This window comes from Lissotriton vulgaris, chromosome 11, assembly GCF_964263255.1.
Source record: "Lissotriton vulgaris chromosome 11, aLisVul1.2, whole genome shotgun sequence".
Taxonomy (NCBI): domain Eukaryota; kingdom Metazoa; phylum Chordata; class Amphibia; order Caudata; family Salamandridae; genus Lissotriton; species Lissotriton vulgaris.
In genome coordinates, this window is record NC_141699.1 from 1,062,470,091 (window position 1) to 1,062,490,548 (window position 20,458).

The 20,458-nt window shown below is 37.8% G+C and overlaps 1 protein-coding gene across 2 annotated transcripts in view; it reads right to left on the bottom strand.

Moving 5' to 3' along the window:
- LOC147684072 (dehydrogenase/reductase SDR family member 4-like) overlaps positions 1 to 20,252 on the bottom strand; it is a 106,170-nt gene extending 85,918 nt beyond the window's left edge. Inside the window, exon 1 of one of the 2 annotated variants that reach the window (XM_086944425.1) lies at positions 20,072 to 20,252. The gene's annotated coding sequence lies outside the window, so the exon portion shown is untranslated. The remainder of the gene's footprint in view (positions 1 to 20,071) is intronic. The other variant, XM_086944427.1, reaches the window with a different exon arrangement.
- Positions 20,253 to 20,458: the final 206 nt, after the last annotated feature.

Here is a 20,458-nt window from a genome sequence, read left to right on the forward strand (position 1 = left end):
TTTTACAAATTACGAAATAAGGTGTGTCTAGTTGTATGTCAACGCGTTTCGGCGTCCAGCGCCTTTATCAAGACAGGAGACACTTTTCTGAAAATAAAAACATATTTTAGTACAATATATAAACAAAGTAAAAAGACCTTTCCTATTCAAAATTTAACCTTTATCATGTTATTACAGATAAAATATTACAATTAAAACAAGGGAAACTGTAAGGAAGCGGATTATTTTGTCCTGTTGATAAAGGCAATATTTACACCTCGAAGATGAAGGCAAAAGATAACGTTAGCCTCTACTTAAGCTCACGAATTTATGTTTTCATAGTTTGTTTAATGGAAATTATTCAAGATTTCTGATATATCGGATTATGAAACCATTGTGTCATATCAATTCAGGTACACTTCTTCAAAAAACCTTTAGTGCTTTCTGCCTTTAAATTCTAGAAGTCAAATGTACAATAATAATGGGTATAATATACCAGAGATGTAACAATGTATCAAGAAGATGAAGACACACATTTCAATAGATCTTCCAATAGATCTCCCAATTGACTTTAGCTGTTATCTGCCCTTTAGTCTTTAGTATGTTGTTCATACCAACCTTAAAAACATACTGCATTGAATACATATAGGTTAGTAAATATGTGACATAAAGTTTGTCGATAATCTTATTTCAGTTACAAAACTGACAGGTACTTGGATAATAAAGCCTTAAGTACACATTGCATTATTTACATATTGTTTAGTGAGTTTATGACATAAAAATAATAGATTAAATCACTGACTAGTACCTAGATAAACAGCACAATTACTTTGATTAAAGAAAACAAATATTCAGATCTAGTCATTTAGAGATACGTGATGACAGAGTAATTTAGGAGATTTAATCAAACTCTCTAAATAAACAGCACAATAGTCTTCAGAATAAGAAAAGGTAAGCCAGATATTTGTATCGAGTGGGGTAGAGGTTCATAATAACAGCGTTATTTAAGAGATGGAAAAGGCGCTCTAACCATGTTCGGCCCCATATCTATTTATATGTATAGAAGGAAACTTTTTTTAGCTTTTTTTAGAGGCTGTTATTTTATATCTAATGAAAACACCTTTTATTTGTTTAAACATTCAGGTAATTTTTAATTTTGTTATTTTTTGGTTCCGCTTACCTGCAACTATAAGCTTCTCAAAGCAAATTAAAATGGATTGCTGACGCTTGATTCTGATTAGATTCTTTAAAATGATATTAGGATTCATGCAATGTTGTCGGCGAATTTCTGCATAATTATTTTGGCTTGGTAACTTGATAAACCTTGAAGAGATAAGGAAATGTTCTTATATTTAAATGTTATTTTAATTCTTTGTCTCTAAATCTCTGTTTGCTCACTTGTTTTCGTAAACAATTTACCTGATTTTAAGATAACCAATGTTCCACCGCCTCCACAGGATGTGATAAGTCGCACTGGGTAAAACGTTCGAACTTTCAAAAACACCTATATCGGATTTATATATAAAACAATGCATATCAGTCTTATGTAAATAGATCAGTTACGTCGTGTTGTCAACGTATATTGAGCTCTTCTTACCAAGTTGTTTAACTTGTTCCGTGGATATATGTAATGCTTAATTGTTTTTACTCTCTCCCTGTTATTTCAGGTGTCGGGATGTCATGTTCCCGTTTCTGGAACCGTCAGCTCTAAATTAGGGGATAAACAGAGTTTAGTGGCGGTGCCCTTAATCGGTAAACGATGCCGCTGTAACGTATGTGAAGCAGTCATAGCTAATGTGGAGCAGTCATAGCTCAGTATTGACATACCTCACTGACACAATGATTCACGTTTTACTTCTTTTTACGGTTGTCGATGCTATCTTGCTGTTGACGAACGCCGTATGAACAATATAGTCTGCACTTTGATTTTCACGCAGCTCACTGCTGACAAGCGCAGAGAAAATGGATGTTAAATTCTGTCTATGCCCCAAAGAAAATTTAGATAAAAGATGGCTGGGCACTGAACTAACACTGATTATTCTCAAATAACGAGTTATCTCGATGTAAATCACATTTACGTACCGATATTCTGACTTTGCTTTAAGGGCGTAGCTTCGCTGTCAGCAACGGCTGAACGAATAGCTGTTTGGATTTTATCTATATCCCAAAAGTAAAAAGGGAAGTTAGAGCCTTAAATCACAAGCGTCCGTTTTAGACCTTCAGACTATCTAATTCCCGACCGCATTTACGTACCGGTGATATTTTTCGGTGTTGCGCGTGGAGGCGGCAGTCTTCACTGGGCGGGTTTCCAAAGGTATCTGAAACCTCAGTTAAATCGCGCGCCTTTTTTATGGCGAGTGCGGCCAATTAGGAGGCTAAGCAATGATGGAACGCGAAGAAAGGTGTTTTAGGGGGGGGAAGACTTCTAGCGGTAAAGCCGGATCTGCTTACCGAGTATCTGGATAATAAAACGCAAGAAAGGACTATGTGAATCGCCTCCGGTACTATACATTTGTAATGGTGAAAGGCGAAGGAAAATTGTCTAAATGTATGTTTACATTGCCTAAAACATTAAACTTTTCCAAATGCATGATGAGGAGCGCAGGGAATAATTTTAAAGAAGGGGAAGGCCTATATGGCCATAGAAATAACCTAAGATAGAAACTAATTTTATACATTTTAACAGAGGATGTTTGTGGTGCATGCAGTTATTAATTTAAACAATTGCATTTTCCCACGGTATTTCACTGTTTAGGCCCTCGTGGAACGTATTCAAAGAAAAGATCCAAAAGACTTTGCGTTTCTTTCGGATGGCTTCTCCTCCTTTTTCATCTGGCATATTAATCCTTTCTAATATGCGCCAAGTGAAGTCATTCGGACCATGTCCTTTATCCAGAAAATGTTTTACAAGGGGTGCTGCTACTTTCTTAGTGCGCACCGCTGAACGATGTTCAGACAGTCGTGTCTGTATGGCTCGCGATGTTTCTCCAACATATCCAAGTTGGCATGGGCATTTCAAAAAATATATAGCATTTGTCGTTTTACAGTTAGACATGCCTTTGGCAGTCGTTGTATGACCATTGTGAGTGAATGTGGCTCCTTTGTGGATGCTATCGCAAGACTTACAGCTGGAACAAGGGAACGTACCTAAGAGAGGGTGGTCTCCAGTCAAGGTTTTCTGCACAAAGGTGTTAGGGTCCGATGAGTTCTTTATTCTAGAGCGCACAATGTAGTCTTTTATATTCTTATTGCGCTTATGTGCGAAGAGTGGTTTATCTAATTTCTCTGTGCCATTGCTATTTAAGATGTGCCAGGAAGAGTTGATGACCTGTTTTATTTTTGCATCGACTGTCGAATGCCGTGTGACACATACTAGTTTGTTAGTGTTTTCTTTTATCTTTCCTCTTAAGAGGGCATCTCTGTCGTAATAACGTGCTCTCTTGTAGGATTCACGTACTAATCTATGCGGGTAACCTCTTTCCAGAAATTTCCTCTTCATCTCTTTAGCTTGTGTGTCAAAATCTTGAAGATTTGTGCAGTTCCTTCTGACACGAAGGAATTGGGAAAATGGTATGCTTTGTTTCTGATTTCTGGGATGAAAACTTCGAAAATGTAAGAGAGTGTTTCTCGCTGTTGGTTTCACGTAAAGATCCACCTTTAGCTTGCCTTCTTCATGAACGATCCATATGTCTAAAAATTCCAATTTGTGGGTGCTCACATGTGAAGTAAATTTTAAGTTACAATCACATGCATTAAGCCATGCCAGAAATTCCTCCAGAGTCTGTCTCCCATCGGTCCAGATAAAGAAGATGTCATCAATGTATCTAGACCAATGAGAGACAGACTCGAAGAAGGGTGCCATTTCATTGTAGATATGGCGAGCCTCGAATTCGGCCATATAAATGTTATAAACAAAGTGGAAAATATCAGCTTTGATCCCCTAAGAGACATATTGGTAACGTTAGACGTTGAGTCTATTTATAGTAACATCCCCTTAAATGAGGCAATAAAGGCAGTTGACTGGTTTATTGATCTTTATAATGTACCATGCCCTAAATTCTTCTTACTGCAATGCCTTCAAATGGTACTTAAAGAAAATATCTTTGAATTTGGACAAAAACTTTTTCGTCAAATTAAGGGCGTCAGCATGGGGGCTTCAGTGGCACCATCTGTAGCTAACATTTATATGGCCGAATTCGAGGCTCGCCATATCTACAATGAAATGGCACCCTTCTTCGAGTCTGTCTCTCATTGGTCTAGATACATTGATGACATCTTCTTTATCTGGACCGATGGGAGACAGACTCTGGAGGAATTTCTGGCATGGCTTAATGCATGTGATTGTAACTTAAAATTTACTTCACATGTGAGCACCCACAAATTGGAATTTTTAGACATATGGATCGTTCATGAAGAAGGCAAGCTAAAGGTGGATCTTTACGTGAAACCAACAGCGAGAAACACTCTCTTACATTTTCAAAGTTTTCATCCCAGAAATCAGAAACAAAGCATACCATTTTCCCAATTCCTTCGTGTCAGAAGGAACTGCACAAATCTTCAAGATTTTGACACACAAGCTATAGAGATGAAGAGGAAATTTCTGGAAAGAGGTTACCCGCATAGATTAGTACGTGAATCCTACAAGAGAGCACGTTATTACGACAGAGATGCCCTCTTAAGAGGAAAGATAAAAGAAAACACTAACAAACTAGTATGTGTCACACGGCATTCGACAGTCGATGCAAAAATAAAACAGGTCATCAACTCTTCCTGGCACATCTTAAATAGCAATGGCACAGAGAAATTAGATAAACCACTCTTCGCACATAAGCGCAATAAGAATATAAAAGACTACATTGTGCGCTCTAGAATAAAGAACTCATCGGACCCTAACACCTTTGTGCAGAAAACCTTGACTGGAGACCACCCTCTCTTAGGTACGTTCCCTTGTTCCAGCTGTAAGTCTTGCGATAGCATCCACAAAGGAGCCACATTCACTCACAATGGTCATACAACGACTGCCAAAGGCATGTCTAACTGTAAAACGACAAATGCTATATATTTTTTGAAATGCCCATGCCAACTTGGATATGTTGGAGAAACATCGCGAGCCATACAGACACGACTGTCTGAACATCGTTCAGCGGTGCGCACTAAGAAAGTAGCAGCACCCCTTGTAAAACATTTTCTGGATAAAGGACATGGTCCGAATGACTTCACTTGGCGCATATTAGAAAGGATTAATATGCCAGATGAAAAAGGAGGAGAAGCCATCCGAAAGAAACGCGAAGTCTTTTGGATTTTTTCTTTGAATACGTTCCACGAGGGCCTAAACAGTGAAATACCGTGGGAAAATGCAATTGTTTAAATTAATAACTGCATGCACCACAAACACCCTCTGTTAAAATGTATAAAATTAGTTTCTATCTTAGGTTATTTCTATGGCCATATAGGCCTTCCCCTTCTTTAAAATTATTCCCTGCGCTCCTCATCATGCATTTGGAAAAGTTTAATGTTTTAGGCAATGTAAACATACATTTAGACAATTTTCCTTCGCCTTTCACCATTACAAATGTATAGTACCGGAGGCGATTCACATAGTCCTTTCTTGCGTTTTATTATCCAGATACTCGGTAAGCAGATCCGGCTTTACCGCTAGAAGTCTTCCCCCCCCTAAAACACCTTTCTTCGCGTTCCATCATTGCTTAGCCTCCTAATTGGCCGCACTCGCCATAAAAAAGGCGCGCGATTTAACTGAGGTTTCAGATACCTTTGGAAACCCGCCCAGTGAAGACTGCCGCCTCCACGCGCAACACCGAAAAATATCACCGGTACGTAAATGCGGTCGGGAATTAGATAGTCTGAAGGTCTAAAACGGACGCTTGTGATTTAAGGCTCTAACTTCCCTTTTTACTTTTGGGATATAGATAAAATCCAAACAGCTATTCGTTCAGCCGTTGCTGACAGCGAAGCTACGCCCTTAAAGCAAAGTCAGAATATCGGTACGTAAATGTGATTTACATCGAGATAACTCGTTATTTGAGAATAATCAGTGTTAGTTCAGTGCCCAGCCATCTTTTATCTAAATTTTCTTTGGGGCATAGACAGAATTTAACATCCATTTTCTCTGCGCTTGTCAGCAGTGAGCTGCGTGAAAATCAAAGTGCAGACTATATTGTTCATACGGCGTTCGTCAACAGCAAGATAGCATCGACAACCGTAAAAAGAAGTAAAACGTGAATCATTGTGTCAGTGAGGTATGTCAATACTGAGCTATGACTGCTCCACATTAGCTATGACTGCTTCACATACGTTACAGCGGCATCGTTTACCGATTAAGGGCACCGCCACTAAACTCTGTTTATCCCCTAATTTAGAGCTGACGGTTCCAGAAACGGGAACATGACATCCCGACACCTGAAATAACAGGGAGAGAGTAAAAACAATTAAGCATTACATATATCAACGGAACAAGTTAAACAACTTGGTAAGAAGAGCTCAATATACGTTGACAACACGACGTAACTGATCTATTTACATAAGACTGATATGCATTGTTTTATATATAAATCCGATATAGGTGTTTTTGAAAGTTCGAACGTTTTACCCAGTGCGACTTATCACATCCTGTGGAGGCGGTGGAACATTGGTTATCTTAAAATCAGGTAAATTGTTTACGAAAACAAGTGAGCAAACAGAGATTTAGAGACAAAGAATTAAAATAACATTTAAATATAAGAACATTTCCTTATCTCTTCAAGGTTTATCAAGTTACCAAGCCAAAATAATTATGCAGAAATTCGCCGACAACATTGCATGAATCCTAATATCATTTTAAAGAATCTAATCAGAATCAAGCGTCAGCAATCCATTTTAATTTGCTTTGAGAAGCTTATAGTTGCAGGTAAGCGGAACCAAAAAATAACAAAATTAAAAATTACCTGAATGTTTAAACAAATAAAAGGTGTTTTCATTAGATATAAAATAACAGCCTCTAAAAAAAGCTAAAAAAAGTTTCCTTCTATACATATAAATAGATATGGGGCCGAACATGGTTAGAGCGCCTTTTCCATCTCTTAAATAACGCTGTTATTATGAACCTCTACCCCACTCGATACAAATATCTGGCTTACCTTTTCTTATTCTGAAGACTATTGTGCTGTTTATTTAGAGAGTTTGATTAAATCTCCTAAATTACTCTGTCATCACGTATCTCTAAATGACTAGATCTGAATATTTGTTTTCTTTAATCAAAGTAATTGTGCTGTTTATCTAGGTACTAGTCAGTGATTTAATCTATTATTTGTATGTCATAAACTCACTAAACAATATGTAAATAATGCAATGTGTACTTAAGGCTTTATTATCCAAGTACCTGTCAGTTTTGTAACTGAAATAAGATTATCGACAAACTTTATGTCACATATTTACTAACCTATATGTATTCAATGCAGTATGTTTTTAAGGTTGGTATGAACAACATACTAAAGACTAAAGGGCAGATAACAGCTAAAGTCAATTGGGAGATCTATTGGAAGATCTATTGAAATGTGTGTCTTCATCTTCTTGATACACTGTTACATCTCTGGTATATTATACCCATTATTATTGTACATTTGACTTCTAGAATTTAAAGGCAGAAAGCACTAAAGGTTTTTTGAAGAAGTGTACCTGAATTGATATGACACAATGGTTTCATAATCCGATATATCAGAAATCTTGAATAATTTCCATTAAACAAACTATGAAAACATAAATTCGTGAGCTTAAGTAGAGGCTAACGTTATCTTTTGCCTTCATCTTCGAGGTGTAAATATTGCCTTTATCAACAGGACAAAATAATCCGCTTCCTTACAGTTTCCCTTGTTTTAATTGTAATATTTTATCTGTAATAACATGATAAAGGTTAAATTTTGAATAGGAAAGGTCTTTTTACTTTGTTTATATATTGTACTAAAATATGTTTTTATTTTCAGAAAAGTGTCTCCTGTCTTGATAAAGGCGCTGGACGCCGAAACGCGTTGACATACAACTAGACACACCTTATTTCGTAATTTGTAAAAGAAAATATTATGTGATTTTTACTGTTAATTTGTTGTTCATGAATTGTAATTTTATTGTATTGAAATTTATGTATCTTTTACATTGTTTTGCTTAAAAATAAAATTTATTTAGTATATATTTAAATAGTACAACTTTTTTTGGAAACTGTACCTTTCCCTATTTTTGTCCTGTATCCATTGGGTAGGCAATTGGTTAAAATCTCCGCCTAGGTTGTTACCTTCCAGTGTTTATTTCCCTGACCTAGGGGTATATGTTCTATTTATGTAAACAGGGAGCCCTTGTTTGATGCAAGTGATTACCCACAGCCTGTCTGTGTAGGGTGTTCTCTCGTTATTTTATTCATTATCAGAGCCTCTTGTCAAATATTAGCTCTTTAAGAAAAATACAGCACTGAATCCTTACTCTTTCATCCTATATTCCCTTTTTTTGGATCATCACCTTTCTACCATTATATCTAATAATTTTTACCAACAAAAAATCCAGAGATGGCACATATTAAAACATTTGGCTTCTCTGATGAAGAATTTGCATTGATGGTAGGTACATCAAATACCTTCTCTAATGCGACAAACGCCTCTGCGGACACTCAGAGAGGGCGTGATGATTATAACAATCTAATTGATTTAAAAAAGAAATTGAGAAGAATGGAGGCCCATGGAGAATTTATGCTGGCATATTTGAAATCAGGCATAATCCCCATGGGTCTTCGAGTAAGAAATATCCCTGGCTTATTTGTACACCACCGAGCCTTTATTGAAAAATGGAGCATGATCGCGAGCCGTTGCTCGAGGGATCTTATGATGCTCATAGTGGAAACGGCTAAAGAACTAACGGCAGATCTTAAAAAAGAAATAGAAACGTTAGAAGAAGCCATTAAACAACAGGGCACTACTGAAGAGGCACTTAAAAAACTAGAGGAAGCGAACAGAGAAATAGAGTCCTTTGCGAATTATTTAGAGAAGCGGAAGAATGATAAACTTACAAAAGAAAAAAGATTTTACTCGTTAGAATTGGCTTATCCATACTTAAAACCAGATTTCTATAAACAAAATCAATATATGGACACCAATAGGAACCAACAAAAGAGAGTAAATAATTTTTCAGCCTCCTCAGAGTCAGGTGGAGAAATAGACGACCCATTTTATGAGTCAGATGGTAATTATAACTCTGCTCAAACAAAGCGTAATCAAGGACAAACCCCTTTTTTAGGGAACCGCGGGGGGAACCGCGGCCGTCCTCGAGTGAGGTTCCAGCCACAGAGCAGAGGAGGCTACAAACCCCAATATCATTACCAACAAGAACCCCAGGACCAATACCAGCAGGAAGAACCCCAGTTTGTTCGAGAGACAAGGAGCAGACAATATTGGAAAGCAGGAATGTGATCCCAATATTTAACCTATCCACCTCCTACATAAATAAATCTAGTATCAGCTTACTTTCCAAAGGGCTATCATTTGTACCTCACTGTGGCACTAATGTTTTTGAACTCTACAGCGATATAATATCCTTCTTTCGCAAAATCAGACTTAAGAAATATTTCCAAATTGTACCAACAGAATCACAGTCATTAGTTCCAGCTACCCTTAGACTGCCCTCTACGTTTAGTCCTTCCCTTGATCAGGTTGGCCCAGAGGTAGCTGCCTTTGAGTTAGTGGTTTTAAAGAAGTTGGAAAAAACTATTCGTTTCATCCCAAAACCATTATACAATATTGACAAATCTGAACAGCTTGCCTCCAATTCTCTTGTCACTATTAAGAGCTGTGACAAGGGAGGAGGTATAGCTGTTATAGACTCCGCTGCCTATGAGACAAACATGTTAAAAATGCTGGAAGATCAAACTTTCTATCGGCCTGAGAGACACAACCCAATAAATAAAGTAGTCAAAGATATACATGCAATTACTCGGGTAGCTCTAGAAAATGGCGACATTAACAAAAATGAGTTTGACTTTTTAAATAGCAATGCAGGCAAAACAGCCTGTATTTGCGGCCTTCCTAAAATTCATAAAGATGAGAAAAATCCTCCGTACAGACCAATTGTGTCCACCATCGGTACGCCAACCGAAGCCCTCTCGAAATACGTTGACTCTTTTTTGTGCCCTTTTATACCAAATGTTCCGTCTTACATAAAAGATACCAGTGCTATGATAAACAAAGTGGAAAATATCAGCTTTGATCCCCTAAGAGACATATTGGTAACGTTAGACGTTGAGTCTCTTTATAGTAACATCCCCTTAAATGAGGCAATAAAGGCAGTTGACTGGTTTATTGATCTTTATAATGTACCATGCCCTAAATTCTTCTTACTGCAATGCCTTCAAATGGTACTTAAAGAAAATATCTTTGAATTTGGACAAAAACTTTTTCGTCAAATTAAGGGCGTCAGCATGGGGGCTTCAGTGGCACCATCTGTAGCTAACATTTATATGGCCGAATTCGAGGCTCGCCATATCTACAATGAAATGGCACCCTTCTTCGAGTCTGTCTCTCATTGGTCTAGATACATTGATGACATCTTCTTTATCTGGACCGATGGGAGACAGACTCTGGAGGAATTTCTGGCATGGCTTAATGCATGTGATTGTAACTTAAAATTTACTTCACATGTGAGCACCCACAAATTGGAATTTTTAGACATATGGATCGTTCATGAAGAAGGCAAGCTAAAGGTGGATCTTTACGTGAAACCAACAGCGAGAAACACTCTCTTACATTTTCGAAGTTTTCATCCCAGAAATCAGAAACAAAGCATACCATTTTCCCAATTCCTTCGTGTCAGAAGGAACTGCACAAATCTTCAAGATTTTGACACACAAGCTATAGAGATGAAGAGGAAATTTCTGGAAAGAGGTTACCCGCATAGATTAGTACGTGAATCCTACAAGAGAGCACGTTATTACGACAGAGATGCCCTCTTAAGAGGAAAGATAAAAGAAAACACTAACAAACTAGTATGTGTCACACGGCATTCGACAGTCGATGCAAAAATAAAACAGGTCATCAACTCTTCCTGGCACATCTTAAATAGCAATGGCACAGAGAAATTAGATAAACCACTCTTCGCACATAAGCGCAATAAGAATATAAAAGACTACATTGTGCGCTCTAGAATAAAGAACTCATCGGACCCTAACACCTTTGTGCAGAAAACCTTGACTGGAGACCACCCTCTCTTAGGTACGTTCCCTTGTTCCAGCTGTAAGTCTTGCGATAGCATCCACAAAGGAGCCACATTCACTCACAATGGTCATACAACGACTGCCAAAGGCATGTCTAACTGTAAAACGACAAATGCTATATATTTTTTGAAATGCCCATGCCAACTTGGATATGTTGGAGAAACATCGCGAGCCATACAGACACGACTGTCTGAACATCGTTCAGCGGTGCGCACTAAGAAAGTAGCAGCACCCCTTGTAAAACATTTTCTGGATAAAGGACATGGTCCGAATGACTTCACTTGGCGCATATTAGAAAGGATTAATATGCCAGATGAAAAAGGAGGAGAAGCCATCCGAAAGAAACGCGAAGTCTTTTGGATTTTTTCTTTGAATACGTTCCACGAGGGCCTAAACAGTGAAATACCGTGGGAAAATGCAATTGTTTAAATTAATAACTGCATGCACCACAAACATCCTCTGTTAAAATGTATAAAATTAGTTTCTATCTTAGGTTATTTCTATGGCCATATAGACCTTCCCCTTCTTTAAAATTATTCCCTGCGCTCCTCATCATGCATTTGGAAAAGTTTAATGTTTTAGGCAATGTAAACATACATTTAGACAATTTTCCTTCGCCTTTCACCATTACAAATGTATAGTACCGGAGGCGATTCACATAGTCCTTTCTTGCGTTTTATTATCCAGATACTCGGTAAGCAGATCCGGCTTTACCGCTAGAAGTCTTCCCCCCCCTAAAACACCTTTCTTCGCGTTCCATCATTGCTTAGCCTCCTAATTGGCCGCACTCGCCATAAAAAAGGCGCGCGATTTAACTGAGGTTTCAGATACCTTTGGAAACCCGCCCAGTGAAGACTGCCGCCTCCACGCGCAACACCGAAAAATATCACCGGTACGTAAATGCGGTCGGGAATTAGATAGTCTGAAGGTCTAAAACGGACGCTTGTGATTTAAGGCTCTAACTTCCCTTTTTACTTTTGGGATATAGATAAAATCCAAACAGCTATTCGTTCAGCCGTTGCTGACAGCGAAGCTACGCCCTTAAAGCAAAGTCAGAATATCGGTACGTAAATGTGATTTACATCGAGATAACTCGTTATTTGAGAATAATCAGTGTTAGTTCAGTGCCCAGCCATCTTTTATCTAAATTTTCTTTGGGGCATAGACAGAATTTAACATCCATTTTCTCTGCGCTTGTCAGCAGTGAGCTGCGTGAAAATCAAAGTGCAGACTATATTGTTCATACGGCGTTCGTCAACAGCAAGATAGCATCGACAACCGTAAAAAGAAGTAAAACGTGAATCATTGTGTCAGTGAGGTATGTCAATACTGAGCTATGACTGCTCCACATTAGCTATGACTGCTTCACATACGTTACAGCGGCATCGTTTACCGATTAAGGGCACCGCCACTAAACTCTGTTTATCCCCTAATTTAGAGCTGACGGTTCCAGAAACGGGAACATGACATCCCGACACCTGAAATAACAGGGAGAGAGTAAAAACAATTAAGCATTACATATATCAACGGAACAAGTTAAACAACTTGGTAAGAAGAGCTCAATATACGTTGACAACACGACGTAACTGATCTATTTACATAAGACTGATATGCATTGTTTTATATATAAATCCGATATAGGTGTTTTTGAAAGTTCGAACGTTTTACCCAGTGCGACTTATCACATCCTGTGGAGGCGGTGGAACATTGGTTATCTTAAAATCAGGTAAATTGTTTACGAAAACAAGTGAGCAAACAGAGATTTAGAGACAAAGAATTAAAATAACATTTAAATATAAGAACATTTCCTTATCTCTTCAAGGTTTATCAAGTTACCAAGCCAAAATAATTATGCAGAAATTCGCCGACAACATTGCATGAATCCTAATATCATTTTAAAGAATCTAATCAGAATCAAGCGTCAGCAATCCATTTTAATTTGCTTTGAGAAGCTTATAGTTGCAGGTAAGCGGAACCAAAAAATAACAAAATTAAAAATTACCTGAATGTTTAAACAAATAAAAGGTGTTTTCATTAGATATAAAATAACAGCCTCTAAAAAAAGCTAAAAAAAGTTTCCTTCTATACATATAAATAGATATGGGGCCGAACATGGTTAGAGCGCCTTTTCCATCTCTTAAATAACGCTGTTATTATGAACCTCTACCCCACTCGATACAAATATCTGGCTTACCTTTTCTTATTCTGAAGACTATTGTGCTGTTTATTTAGAGAGTTTGATTAAATCTCCTAAATTACTCTGTCATCACGTATCTCTAAATGACTAGATCTGAATATTTGTTTTCTTTAATCAAAGTAATTGTGCTGTTTATCTAGGTACTAGTCAGTGATTTAATCTATTATTTTTATGTCATAAACTCACTAAACAATATGTAAATAATGCAATGTGTACTTAAGGCTTTATTATCCAAGTACCTGTCAGTTTTGTAACTGAAATAAGATTATCGACAAACTTTATGTCACATATTTACTAACCTATATGTATTCAATGCAGTATGTTTTTAAGGTTGGTATGAACAACATACTAAAGACTAAAGGGCAGATAACAGCTAAAGTCAATTGGGAGATCTATTGGAAGATCTATTGAAATGTGTGTCTTCATCTTCTTGATACACTGTTACATCTCTGGTATATTATACCCATTATTATTGTACATTTGACTTCTAGAATTTAAAGGCAGAAAGCACTAAAGGTTTTTTGAAGAAGTGTACCTGAATTGATATGACACAATGGTTTCATAATCCGATATATCAGAAATCTTGAATAATTTCCATTAAACAAACTATGAAAACATAAATTCGTGAGCTTAAGTAGAGGCTAACGTTATCTTTTGCCTTCATCTTCGAGGTGTAAATATTGCCTTTATCAACAGGACAAAATAATCCGCTTCCTTACAGTTTCCCTTGTTTTAATTGTAATATTTTATCTGTAATAACATGATAAAGGTTAAATTTTGAATAGGAAAGGTCTTTTTACTTTGTTTATATATTGTACTAAAATATGTTTTTATTTTCAGAAAAGTGTCTCCTGTCTTGATAAAGGCGCTGGACGCCGAAACGCGTTGACATACAACTAGACACACCTTATTTCGTAATTTGTAAAAGAAAATATTATGTGATTTTTACTGTTAATTTGTTGTTCATGAATTGTAATTTTATTGTATTGAAATTTATGTATCTTTTACATTGTTTTGCTTAAAAATAAAATTTATTTAGTATATATTTAAATAGTACAACTTTTTTTGGAAACTGTACCTTTCCCTATTTTTGTCCTGTATCCATTGGGTAGGCAATTGGTTAAAATCTCCGCCTAGGTTGTTACCTTCCAGAGAGTAAAGTCAGAACCAAGACTATTGGTTGTCCACTTGCAAGGGGTAAATTGGGAAAACAATTTCCAAGGATTCTGAGAAGAAAAAGGCAGGTGGAAGTAAGTTTGAATATCTGCCTTTTTGTTGACAATTGGCCATCAAAAGTAATGAGTAAAAGTGCATGCCTTTGTAAACAGAACAAGGACTGTGCCCATGCCAGTAGGCCTGAATGCATTAGTCTAGGAAGATGTCTTGCAGGCAAATACTTCTGCTTTATCAGAGTTTAGCTTGAACTGATTTTGTGACACCCACATGAAAAGTTTAAAAGCCATACTTGAACTAACTAATGGACAGCTGGTTATCATCAGCATTACAATAAAAACCTTCTCTGTCACATCTGAGAACCTCAAGAAAGATAGCGATGCTAATGACATTTTAAAAAGAGTTGAATACAAAGCAGAGCCTTGTGGGGCACCATGTGAAACAGCATGAAAAGATGACTGATAAGGCAAAGCTATGGCAAGTACACAACCATCTGAAATGAAAGAACATCAGACTCCTTGTAAAGATTCACTAACCTTGCAATATAGTTGAAACAGAAGGCATAGTAGTTTCAACACTTATCCAAAACTCTCACTCTACTATCATGGTGAATGAGCATCGGCCCTGGAAAGGGGACAAGAGAGATAGAGAAACAGAGACACTGGATATCACCAGACTGCTTTGCTCTATAGTTGGTCTTGATCTGCACCAGAAATTTTCTATTACATTTTTGGTCTCATCTGAGATCCCTAAATCATTCTTCAAAAAAGTAACTTACATGTCTTTGCTGGGATTACATCCTAGCTAATTTCCATTGAAGCTCCACTCTAGGGAGATTGTCAGCCCAGTTCTTCATTCTGAAGGACAGCCCTTACTATGAAGCTTTTCTGGATTTCCTCCAGCAGAAGTTGTCCCAATACCTGTATTTAAAGTTCCTATATTGGCACACTTGAATTAGGGTCTTTTACATCTCTGTGGAATGCATATAGGTCTCTTGACCCTACTGACACCTGTCCATTGTGTCACCCACCCTCCAAAGAAAACATAAGCCATATTTTGTCCTTTTGCCTGTCCTATGCAAAGCTATGAAGTAAATGGATCAATCCATTGCGTAATCGATTAGCCTTCAGGTGACATCACGAAGCACTAAGGACATTGAAGGCATACACATCTATTTGTGTATACCTCAAATAAATATTAATTTCAATAGGACTGCTGATGAAAGAAAAAGATCTAACATTTTTAGACCTCATGAGTCCCTTTGCTTAGCTACTGTGTTAGACTCCAATTAAGAAGTTTTATATTGAGTACAGTATTTTGTCCTGTGGCCAGTATGGCAAAAATGCTACCTGAAAATGTGCAAGGTAGTTCTAGTACCTCACTCCCACTTTTTATATATAGGTATTCCTTTTAAGAATTTTTATAATTTTTAATATGTATGAATACCATTGACTGCACTAGCACTTTACCATGTATACTATTGATTTTAAAGCTTTTATAGTTCCATTTACAAATTAATTTTCCATACCTTGTATGTCATGACCTATGATGTTTGTCTTTATTGATCTCGTAAATTGGTGATAGTCTTTTAAATGCTTTTAATATGTCTTTTATTATATCACAATGGAAATGTATTATGGTTGTATGTTTTAAGAAATGAAAGTTCAGAAAAAAACAATTATTACTACAAGACAAGAGCAACTTCTCGGTAAATGAGGCCCGCTCTATTTGTGGGTAAAACAAGGAAACACAGATGAAAATGGCAAAGCTCAAAAGTGTTCCTTATTAAACAACAAAAATAAAATAGAACCTTAATTGTTACTGAGATTCTGACAATATGCTAGAGGGCTTGAAAACAAACAGGACCGCTATGGAGTTGGATGATATAGGTTGACTAAATAGATAATAAGTGTTTATATGAAGCTTATATACAACCCTAAGTTGTATATGTTTACCGAGCAGTTGCCGGGTGAGGTGAGGCTTAATCCCACATAAAGCTGGGTGAGTACCATTTCTATGAATTAATTAGGTTATTCAGCTTCTGTTCTGTTTGGCCACATTTTGGGCTTGTTTGTCTACTTTTGAGACAATCATCAAACTGTTCATTTCGCTCAAGAGGATGTATGTTCATCTATCAGTGTCACGAATTAATTCAATGTATTATTTCAGGAAAGAAGACTACATACGTACCTACCGGTTACTACGGTCTACACCAGGTTCTGGTAGGGTGGTTCATAACCACTGATGTATATATTTTCTTAGGAAGATTTCTGAATTTTGTTGTATATTGTATGTATTATTGCAGTAGCATACCACTCTTTTTAGGTCCTGACGAAAGCCTTTACGGCTGAAACATGTTGACCTTCCACCTATTGCCAAAAGATAGTCATTTTTTCACACTATCAGGTTGTTTTTAATCTTGACATTTGGATGATCTTGAATAAACATATTTTTTGTCCCCATAGTCATTTTTAGTTATCACATTCACCTTGCACTGCACACCATCAGCCCTATTGCTTTGAGAGCACTTTGGCTGAGCAAACTATTGGATAGAAGTCTAGTGTTGTACAGCTAGACTTCTATCCAGATGACGATGGTCCGCCATGGTGGTGGGCTGATGGGATTTGCTTCTGAGCCTGGTGCTACCCAAATCGTTTGTGACTGATGTTCTTATCCTCTTGAGCTCATATATCAGATTTGACAAATAGACCGGTCATCCCTTATTCTGTTTTTTCTGTACTTGACTGGGGTTGTGGAGATTACATGGTCGGTAAATATTATCCCCTAGACCCTCTTTTATAAAATTGTGTTTTCCATTATATTCAACACAAAAGGTTACTTGCAGTACCATGAAAATAATTAATTTATATGACAAAGCTCAGCAATACCCTTGGAAACTATATCATTAACTATTATAAATATTTTCATGCCATATTTGTCTCATAGAAACAGTTATTTGCATGTCAAAGTGATGTCACTAACTTCCCATATGTAGAATGATTGTAGTTGTATTTGCATTCTAATGTGACGCACCAGCGGCCAAGGGGCTTGTAAATCTGCCCTCCAGTACATACTGGATACTATAAAGCTGTAACACTGCACATATTAGAAAAGATCAAGCCACCCTAACCTACTTAACAATTTCAATATTCAATGTACCCCTTTTAGTGCAAAATATATTACATCAAGGATGTGTTTTGACAATTTCAATTACATACATAACATAAATAATTTACTATTAAATATTGTATTTATAGTGAACATCCAGCTTATGCATATACATTGATGCCAAATTTCAGCTTGCTTCTGTGAAATTTCTATGGTGTTGGTGTGTGCGTGTGTGAGTGATATTCTACTGACAAATGTATGACACTTTGAGTAACTCTTTCTCATGAGTAAAAGCAAGCACAATCTGAGTCACTCCCTTTGAATTTTCTGTTACTGTCTCCAAACATTTCATACCACAATGAACAAAAGCCTAAAACTAGCCAGACCTATTGGCGTTGCTAATGCTAGTTAGCAGTACGGTTTCAATGAATAACAGAAATGATTTTGTTTTGAATAATTAAAATAGAAAATGATTCAATTCTTGGAATATTACACTGTCAATTTAACATTACACGTTCCATGGAAGGGGTAGTGGGTTCGACATTTCTCAAACACTCATGTTCTTTCCTTCACACCACTTCCCTCTGCAGTTTCTCAATCTTAGCCACTTACCCTCTTTTTTCCCACTCTCTTTTTCTTCCCACTCTCTTTTTCTTCACACATCTTCCAGACATCTTCCATCTGCATCTCCCATATGCCATCTCCTTTCCACTCCACCACTGTTTTTTCACTCTTGCTGCATGTACTTCCTTGTGTTATCCCCTTCGCCACCCAGTCTCTCACACACATATCCAATTTGGTTCTCTTCTCACTACTAAATGCAACAGGTGTGTGCCACTTTCACTCTTCTCAAAGAAAATGGTAACTACTGTTTACATGTGTATGACAATTGATCTGAGCACTGTTTATAGAGGCTGTGGTTTGGGGAGCAGATTTACTTAGAATGCACGCAATGTAGTGTGCTGCGTAGCATGAATAGGAGAAAGTTGAAGTGCACCATATTTACAAAGATAAGGCGCGCTTCAGCTCCTGGCACATTTGCGGATGCCTAGCGCCAACGCAGGCCACCTTCCACCATCGTGCAAGGGTGCCTGCATTGTGGGCAGCACTTATTTGGGCAGGATTGGACATCTTCCTGCACAAAAACTATTAAAATAGGCATCATGCAGAGTGCATCACGCATAGAAAGAGGAAGTAAGAAGGAGAAATAATCACATTTCTCCTGGTTGCACCTCTGGTAGACATATAAATGTCACACAGTCCCAGCTTTATTAACCTTAGGAGATCTAGAATTGCTTGAAATCCATGTGCTGATGCATGGAGATTCCCATCCTCCAACCCGGTAATGTCCACCACTATGAAATGTAATGCAACGCAGCATAATGTCAGTACATTCCTTCATGAAGCCACTCAAGGTCATACAGATCATGCCATGCCTGTCTTTGTGAATCCCAAATAAGCCTTGGCGTTCCCCTGTATACCCTCACCCCGACGCAAGTATGATGCAAAGGCGCAGTAAATCTGGGCATCGATGAGCATGATGCAGCTGAGTTCACTTTGTACCCTTCCGACAGGCACTGTGAGGGTCTTTCACTCACTTCTGCCACATTCCCAAGCTCTGTCTATTGTGTCCTGTCATGCACACCCACCCATAGCCTGAACTTACTAATTTACCAAGAGGTGACTGTTCACAGTATGAGCTACACAATGTCACGTGGTCCATAAAAAAAAAAGAACAGAAACGCAACATCTGAAAAACCACATACTCTCTGGGCCCGATTCACAGAACTAACTTAAGACCAAGTCCTAAACTTACTACTTTTGGCATTCACAGAAGTTAGGATTTTGTCTTAAGTCAGTCTTAAGTCTGTCTTAAGACAAATTTAAGACAAAATCATAACTTCTGTGAATACCAAAAGTAGTAAGTTTAGGATTTTGTCTTAAATTAGTTCTGTGAATCGGGCCCTTAGGGAATAAATGGTAAAGAAAACGTGCACTGTAAGTAAGAATTGCATCCCTGATATTGGTCACCTTAAGGAAAGGGTTTACTGTGGATCTGTGTACTCTGTAAAGAGGCCAATGATTGTATGAGCATGTGGTCTGAACATCTATATGGACCACAGGCACTGTGAGGAGGACTCACTGCTATACTCCTTATCTCCAGAGCTCTCGTTTATGCTCTACCATGCACTCCCGCCCATAACCTTAGCCTACCCAGGCACCTAGGGGCAACTCAGTTCGTAGTTATGCGCTATGCAAGAGTCACATGTTGAATGGAAATAAACCACCCAAACACATCTGCTAGAAGCATATATTCTTAAGGAATGCAAGATGAAGTAAAACACGAAATGCAAACAGAACTGATCACATACCTGGTTTAAGAATTGAGAAACCAATCCAGTCTGCTGTGCTGCTGGCTAACAATCCTAGGAGCAGTCTGTGTGCACCGGCCTGGCTACTGCTGATGTGTGACTGCTCTGAGAGGCTCAGTCTCAGACTGGACAGAGTTCTGAGCAGAGCACTGGCTGCTGGGACTTGCAGCTTCTTGTGAGCACAGTCCTTGGCTGAGCACAGCATCATGGGTTTTCAGGATGTTTATGCCAGTTACATAACCTGTAACCATCTCGGCCCAGGAAGCTTTACTTGACAAGCACAGACACCTCTTCTCATGACTATGATTACACTGTATGAAGTGTATGCAAATGAGCACTGGTTGTATTCAAGCCAGACTGAAACCATAGAGCCTCGATGCATAGTAT